Here is an 8,970-nt window from a genome sequence, read left to right as displayed (position 1 = left end):
AATGAGTGTGTTTGCATGCACTTAATAATCTGATCTTAATTGGATTTCTGCAGTTATCTGATTATTCAAATGGTTGTGTAAACAGCATTCTCTGATTTCTAACATAGGGGTAAGGTCTAGAAATCTGATTAAGAAATCTGATAAAGAGAGCTGGATTTTAGCTCAGTAATCAGATTTCTCAGTGCATGTGAACTCTTACTCTGATTTCTTTCAGATTTCTCAGCCAGCGCATGTGCAAAAACAGATGGCAGTACTGGAAATAAGCAAGCAGCATTGCTGTTAGATGGCAGCAAAACATTTTTGGAGCTGCGCTGAGATCAAACAGATGCTTGACGAAATGAAGGATTTAAATATTCTTCATCTTCTAGATGATGTATGTTCATAGTTTCAAGTAAAGTGGCGCAGCGTTTTTTAACAAAATAGCTGCGGCATGAGGTTTGAGCTTTACATTACGTTTACGTCACGTCTTCTTCTGTGAGTTTATTGGCTGGTTGCAAAGCAGAAATCCGATTACTGTCTGACTCATGTAGACATGGAGTTTCCCCATTATCTCGTTGCTCAAGTGCATATAAACGCTTTGATCAGATTACTAACAAAGTCTGATTTTCTGCAGTTATCGGATTATGAAGTGCATGTAAAAAATTGCGCTCAATTTTTTAAACTCCAGCTGTTGTTTTTTCACTCATTTTATTTTGTCTTTTTCCTTCCTTATGCAAGTAGAGGGTGCCTGTCACACACACAGACACACACACACACACACACACACATATATATATATATATATATATATATATACACATGCTCAGTCTAAGTAAAAAACTAAAAAGTGCCGTTTTAGACAAAAGGCATCCTTGAGAATCTCCTCTGTGCATGTCATTTCAATCAAAAACCACTTTCCTCTTCATTACTATTAGATGCATTATTGCACAACCCATACGTATTGCTAATGGCCTTCCTATTGCTAATTGCTAAAAGGCCATGGTTCGCTAATGCACAGCAGAACATGGATGTCACACGCCGACGGTTCCATGTGTGCGACGGTGTGAAATACATTATCTCTTAGCCGCCATGTCTGTGGCTCACTGTCACCCCAGGGTTGCATGAGACCCATTTAGAAAGCTGCTCATTTTCATGCCCATTAATGTAATGCCAGAGAACCCAGCGAGACATGCTTCTATAAGCTGGTAGTTAGTGGCACAGTGCTGGAGGAGAACATAAAGTTTAGCTGAAGTTAAAGATGTTCCATCAGACACACTCACACACACACACACACACGGCAAGGTCATAATTAAGCCCTAAGCAGATAGAAGGAGTCTCGTGACTCTCTCGCCCTTTTCAAAATGCCTCCTCCCTCAGCGTAATTAGCAGCATTAGCTGAGCAGGGAGCTACTGCCAGGTCTAGTCGAAGTCGTGTGACTGTGCGAATGGAGCCAACATTGTCTCTAACGTTTAATAAGGGTTTTGTCACAATGTGTAATTGCACTGACCAGGGCAGCATTTCCTCAAAGCTTCACACCACAAGGATCTTCATTAAATGGTAGAAAGAGCTTTCAAGGTGATAGTTGCTGTATTATCAAATCATCAAAATCATCAGTTTATGTGCAAATCACATTAATTCATGCTATTTACAGCAAATTAAATGATATATTTATTTTAGCGAGCACCCAAAAGTATGAAGTATGCTATGCCTTTAGCCCTTAATCGTAAGTTCTTTATGGTCAAAAGTGACCATAAAATGGCAGTTTTGTTAGTCATCGAGTTCATCTTTGGCACATACAGTTATATGATATTGATTTTCTAAGTGAAAACAAGCTCCTCTAACACACTCCTGCACATTTTATTTCACAATTGCTGTTTATTTGCTAAATTTAACATATTTGGGAAAAGAATAATAGAAAAAACAATAGAAAAAATTCAAAAATAGAAATTAAGCTCTAAAATTTGCAGAAAAATGTCAGTTTTAAAGTTTGCTGATTGTAGTTAAAAAAAACTTTTTTCTGCGAGCTTTGAGCTAGATTTCTATTTCTGATTTTTTTTCTATTTTTTTTTAAGTTCACTGACTGTAGATCCCCTGCAACCCAGAAAGATAAGTGGTTTAGATAGTGTGTGTGACTGAGGATGATGTGTTAAATTATTTTCCCTTAGAAAATCAATGCAATGTAATTTGACTGGGTGTTAAAACTTCTGCATACAAGTGTATGTACAATTGCATTCATGTCAGGTAGAAGTGCATGTAAATTTGCGTGTGATAAGCTGAAAGAAATGCTGAACAACCAGCTGAATGCTTTCATTTTATTGGCTCACGGTTGAAACATCTGCATGAATCAGGGCATGCTATATGTAAATTATACATATATAAGAGTGAACTGTGTGTACCTGTAAAGCAAGCCACTTAGATGGTTGTGCTGTCTGATATATATATATATATATATATATATATATAGACATATATGTAAATAAGGCAGTTGGAGCTTGTAAAATCTCAGGCTTATTACTTCAGTGATAACTGGCTGAGCTATTCTTAGGTTATTATATATGTGTAGTGAAACTTTGGACCTGCTGGTGGGCTCTGGCCACCTAAAAGGTTAGCAAGGGGCAGTAAATCTTTACCTCACCACTATTATATTAGAAATATGTTTTGCGCTGCAGTTGGTTCTACAAAGTAAGTAGGTTTAGATATTTCGCTGTTGTCAGAAGAAAATCTCGTATCTCCAAAATGATAACTTTACAGGAGAAGGAAAAAACATACTTTACTTTTAATGTAAGTCAAAGGAGCCAGACTTTTTTTCAAGTCTATTTGGGCCATTTCTTTTAGTCCATTGATGCTGAAATGTACACACATTGTAAAGGGTAATAGGTATTTTCAACATATGTCAAAAACTGAAAAACATCAAAAATGGAGATAAGAGGTTTTGTTCTGACAACAGCGATATGTTTATGGTGCATATTTCTTGATGCTACGTGTATTGATGTTTGAATTTTTGTTGTGGGATTTTAATCGTTCCGTTTAGAACAGTCTGGAGTCTTGACTGATTTACTGTTTTCCGCACCAAACGTTTTCAGCGCTTCCGCTCGCTGGATGGAGTATTCACTTGAATATTCAGCAAAGTGGGTTGAGCAGTCTTCAATGCGTCTATCTGAGTGACATACCTGGGACTCCTTATTTACTCTTGCTTGCCTTATTTCCTTTCTTGTATTGAAATAAACGTGTTAAACCTCTGCCAGTGTGTATGCATAATGAAGGATTTTCTTCACGAGCAACGATTCTGCCACCTGTCATGATGGTTCCTGCATTTTAGAATACTTAGAACGAGGGAGCTGTATGTCATGACCTGCACTGCCAATTTGAACTGGCTAAGACCGTGTTTGTTGATGATGTAATCATGCCTACATCCTTTGATACATATTTTCTTTCATTTGTGTTGCGCACCTCACCTTGCACTCATAGCTGAAGTATATTGGAGTGTTCAAAACTAAACTTCCACCTTGGTATGGAGCTGTCTGACACCGCCTCTTGTTAACTGGGAAGGTGTGTAGTGAAAAAGAAAAAAACTGAAATGGTAAAAAGAGTAAAAAGTCAGACCTGAGGAGTTGGAAGGGGGAAGTTTTGTACTGACTTTGCTAGAAAGAATGTTTGTGATGGTTTGTAAGGGCCACATTAATACTCAACCACTCTACAATGGCTCCAATATTGTACTGGACCAGGTCCCATTCAACAGAGTACTAATAATCCTCCTCCTCGCTAACAATCCTGTAGTTCTACAGTTCTAACTGTCCTCTGTTTCTATAGCTAGAGCAACAGGATAGGATGCACAGATGTTCAAACATGCTGTGTTTTGCAGCTTGCAGGTGGCACAATTATGCTCTTCATGGGACTCCTTGCTAAGAGACCCCCTATTCAATGATCACTGTTCCTTATTTAAGCAGTTAACAAACTGTTACATCAGATCTGTGGCTCTGTTAATGAAATATCGTTTCAACAGCATCTGTGAAACAGAACAACTTAACTGCACTAACTTAAAAAAAAATGGACTAAAAATAGGAAATTGTTGTGGTAGGGCTGCAACAATTAGTTGATAAAGTTGACAATGATGAAAACTGCACGTGGACTTTTATCATCAATGTGGTGTTTGATAAAAAAGCTATATAATCAACATTCAGTGGTCAACAATTCTGTTCCTGGAGGATCAAAGAAGCGCAGTTTTACTGCACTGTTCAGTCTAAACTTTGTAAGTAATCCTTTTAACATTAGCCAGTGGTGTTGTTAGGCCAGTTTTAGGGGGGCTTTAGCCCTGTCCCCAAATGAATGTACATTATTAGATCAAATAATTAACAGTATTTTGTATTTATTCCTCATTTTTCAACTTGGCTATTATCTCTCCAAATACACAATACACTGTTATAGCAGGGCGTGAACTGGGGGAGGAGCTGCTGCTGCTCTAATGCACTGCTGCCTTGGTGATGCTAGTAGATTTACTAACATAGCAATCCTCTGCTGTTTAGCATAGGGGAGAAATGTAATGCTGGCTCAGCCAATCATATCAGAGCTGGAGAGGGTCTCTGGTGCTACTCACTCTAAATGAAGTCAAGCGCTGATATTCAGGATATATAATATACAATCTGAATTAGTCAAAATCTTTACTTACAATATGGATTTGTGCAAATTGTGGTCAATATAGCTGGATGATGAGTTTTTAGCCCGTTGCTAGCTAACTTTATGTTCATGTGAAGTATAGAAAAGGCATAGTAATATTAACTAGCTAAAGAGTCAATTATTTTAACAATTTTGTGAAACAAATTATTTGTTTTTATATTTCTACAGAGTGTTTTGAAACAATCACAACAGTATTAGCTGTATTTTTTATCCTTGAAGCTGTAAAATCAGGTCTGATAAAGCAAAGGGTTCTTAAGGTCTTCATGCTTCTATAAAGCACCCTGGAAGATCCCTCAGTTTTAAGAGTATAGATTTTAGATTGGTACAGTCTCCGTTTGTGCAACCAGATAGTGTGATTTTTGTTCTGTAGTTCTGCTTGCATGTTTAGTGGTCTAGGTGACACACTCATAGTGACATCTGACAGCACAAAAACTATTTTCTCAATTTTTTAACTTTAGTCTCACAATTGAGAACATATTAACAGAATAAAATCTCAACAAATTCAGTATCAACATTAACCGAAAGCTTAAATATCACTCACCTGCTTTCTTCCTGATCACTAAGCATCATTAAAGGGTTCTTTGCATCATTAAAGCATTCTTCAGATTGATGGAGAACGTGCTGTGGATAGTTCTATATAGAACCTTTTTGAAAAGGTTTCTGTAAAGCACCAAAAAGCGTTATTCTACTGTTACAATGTCAAGCCTGTGACAATAGAAGAACCCTTTTTGGTGCTATACAGGACCCTTTTCAAAAAGGTTCAATATAGAACCATATAAATCATATTTTCCATGAATTTGAAAAACGCTTTAATCATGCAGAGGGTTATTTGAGTCTTCATGGTTCTATATAGAACCATTTTCTTTACTTAAGATCCTTTGAAAAAACATCTTTTTTTAAGAGTCAATGCATTTAAATAACATATTGAGGAGCTGCAGCTGATCTAAGAGAGAGGAGATAGCACTGCTTGACTAATACCTTTGTTTGATCTGTGATCTGTGCAGGTGAACAGACACAGTGTTGAAGAAGTGAGAGATCTGTGAATAATACTTAGTACACTATGGAGAAAAAGATTTTCTGTGTGCCAGTTTGACCAAATAGCCATTTTTAAGAAAACATCCTCCTAGGGGGGCCCCCCAGACCCCCTTAGTAAAGCCTCAGCCCACATCTGTAAATCTTTAGTGATACCCATGACATTAGCCATTAGTCAGCAAGGCTTTTATTGTGTTTAAATTTTGTTTTTATTGTAGCAGAAGAATATCATTTTTTGACATCACGAAAGCTGCAGTTCTGCTGTCTGTTTAATCTCAGCACAGCCTTCTTTGTGGGGCAGTTGTTTTCATAGCAGGGAGCTCTCAAGCCTCTCCTTACAATCCTCATTGCTCACTAGCAGCTCAACACAGAGATCACTTCACACACAGAGAGGCAAGTGTTCTACACACTGAAAAAAGATGGTTCTTCAGATCGATGGAGAATATGCTGTAGAACATTTTCAAAAAATGGTTTTATGTAGCACCAAGAAAGGATCTTTTATTGTTACAAGCTTGACAATGTAACTATAAAAGAACATTTCCAGTGCTATATAGAACCCTTTTCAATGAGGTTCTATATAGAAACACCTACGGCACATTCTGCATCAATCCAAAGAACACTTTGGTGATGCAAAGAAACTTTTAGTCATGCAAAGAGTTATTTAAGGGGTTCATGGTTCTATATAGAGCTATTTTGCATACTAAAGTGTAGTTAATCTGTGGACAGAGTTATGGGTTATTTTTTAACCCGATTAATTAAAATTTTCATTCCACTGGTCCTCCAGTAGGGGGCTTACAGAAAGGGGCTACTTAATGAGGGTTTGAGCAGGATACCAGTCCTCTAGAACTGGAACTAATGACCCCTGATCTGAAATGATACTTGGGGTCATTCTGATAAATAACAGAACCCTACAGGATGTATAGGAGGTGATACAGTTTCTATTATTTTGTCATTGCTCACACTGGTGGAAATGAATGATAGGAACAGCAAATAGAGAGCCTAGAATGTCCAAAAAAGTTTTTTTTTTATCCACAAATCAATGATTATACAAGTATTTGAAATAAAAAAGCACCTGTTACAGCAGATATTCTGCTAGGTAACTTTATCAAAAACATAGCTGATGGCCCGATCACATAAATAACGGTCAGTGCCAGCCCTGTTTTGAAGTTACCACTTCCATGAAGAAAGCTGCAGCGAGCGTTTCCCTGTTCTCTTGCCCTTTTAGAGAATCGATCTAAACTTTTATTATGGTGTTTTAGCTCCTGTGGTCCTAAATGGTAGCTTGTATGTGTTGGGCTTAAGGTGGGAATGAAGACTTGCTGGCAGTCCCTGGTGGAACAGGACAGCTGGGGGTGAAATAAAGAGGCATGCCTTATCTGGCAAGGCACCGCGCTTTCCTCCATCAGCGGGCAGACACATTATTGGCACCCCTCCCCAGCCCGAGCGGAGCCAGTGGAGGATGGATAGAGGACAGGTCGCGGGAAAAGCCAGCGAAAGCCCCCACTCCACTCCATCGTTCCGTGTCTTCCTGCGGGGGCCGAGATTACAGAAGGCGGACGGGTTCCAAATTTTATCACTTTCTCGCCTTTGGACCTGCTGGTCCTTTTCACAGGAGGCGTTCTCACTTGATTGCACATGAGATGTGTGTTTGGTCGACTCTTATTGATACACTGCTCATCAAAAGTTTGGGGACATATTGGCTTGAAATTTTCGGAGTACTGTTTGACTGATCCTGGTACTTTTTAATTATGGCTGAAAAAGTATCTGCAAAGGTTTTGTTGACATAAAGCAACTGCTTACTACTACTCGCAAAACTATTCATAACACTCTGCTGTATGTTCATCAAAGTGTGTTCCTTGGAATGAAGAGCAGATTTTGCCCAAATAAAGATTGACTACTTTCTTTTTTAAACTATTGTTAAAAGCACGTATTGAAATTCCTTTGGCCAAAGGCGGTTTAAACACCTGAAACAAGGAATAAAATGTGTGGGATACGACATTATTCTCAAGGTAGGACTTCTGTCAGTTTTTCTTTCAGTTTTTCTGGTTTTGCAAAGAAAATAGCAAGACCTAAATAGTTTTCTTCATAAGAGGCTAAGTCAGGGGTTGGCTCTTTTACTGCCCTGTTGCGGCTCCATAGCCTATAACTGCTAATTCACCCTTTAATCCTGAAGATTGGCAAGTAGACTGCTGGTCACCATAACAATGTGGTGATTATTACATTTTGAAAAGCTAGAAAGCTCCAAATGTTTACATTTTAGAGCACATTACAAGTTTTGTATATTACCTTCGGTTTTAAACTTGCCATGACTGTCACCTTCCTCTAAGCAATGGTGTCTCTCTCAGCTATGCACTCCCTTTCTCCTGAGCGCTCCACTTTCAATAATTCACTGTTTTCTCAATCTAAGGTGCTGAATAGTTAATCAGCGCCAGTGCTTCAGGGCTTCGGATCTTGGTCCACCGCTCCAGCAGCCTGGCTGCCGATTCTGAAAGCCGGACTGCTTTCACTGGCTGACATTTTCCAGCCCTGGCCTTTTGAATGGAAAACCTCCCGCGGAACTAACCGTGCTGCCGCCTGCCCAATGACCCGCTTTACATCCCAGCCTGATCCAGTGACTCTTTAGAGGATGATGCTAAAGCAGAAGCAAGGAAAGGAATGGGAGAAGGAGAGGGAGCAAGATTGAGGAGTACAGCAATTGTGGTTCTTTGATATCCAGGAAGCAGAGCTTTAATCAGGCCTGAGAATTTGATCCAACCTGGATGGACATATAGGACCAGGTATAGAATCCCAGTCTGACTGTAGCCTAACAGAATTTGGTCCTAACCCCACTGTAGTCCAATCAAATTTAGTTTAAACCCGAATGTAGCCCAACAAAATTCTGTCTAAACCTGACTGTAGCCCAACAGATTTCTGTGGAAACCCGACTGTAGCCTGAAAAATTCTTCCTTGACAGAATTTTAACCTGAAAATATTCTGTCTGAATCCAACAGTAACTCAACAAAATTCTGTCTAAACCTGACTGTAGCCCAACAAAAGTCTGTCCTAACCCATTTGTAGCCCAACCAAGTTCTGTCCTAATACTGTCCTAATACTAGCCTGACAAATTTCTGTCGTAAGTTGAATGCAGTTCGACAAAATTCTGTCTAAACCAAACTACAGCACAATATAATTCTGTCATAACCTTTGTTGTTGCCTGGCAAAATTGGGTCCAAACCCAACTCAAACCTGACCACCACCATCTAGAAACCAAATAAAATATAACAAATATTTCAGAACATAATGAC

Source organism: Colossoma macropomum, unplaced genomic scaffold (assembly GCF_904425465.1).
Source record: "Colossoma macropomum unplaced genomic scaffold, Colossoma_macropomum, whole genome shotgun sequence".
NCBI classification, from domain to species: domain Eukaryota; kingdom Metazoa; phylum Chordata; class Actinopteri; order Characiformes; family Serrasalmidae; genus Colossoma; species Colossoma macropomum.
The sequence above is the reverse complement of the archived record's forward strand: the minus strand, read 5'-3'. Positions refer to the sequence as shown.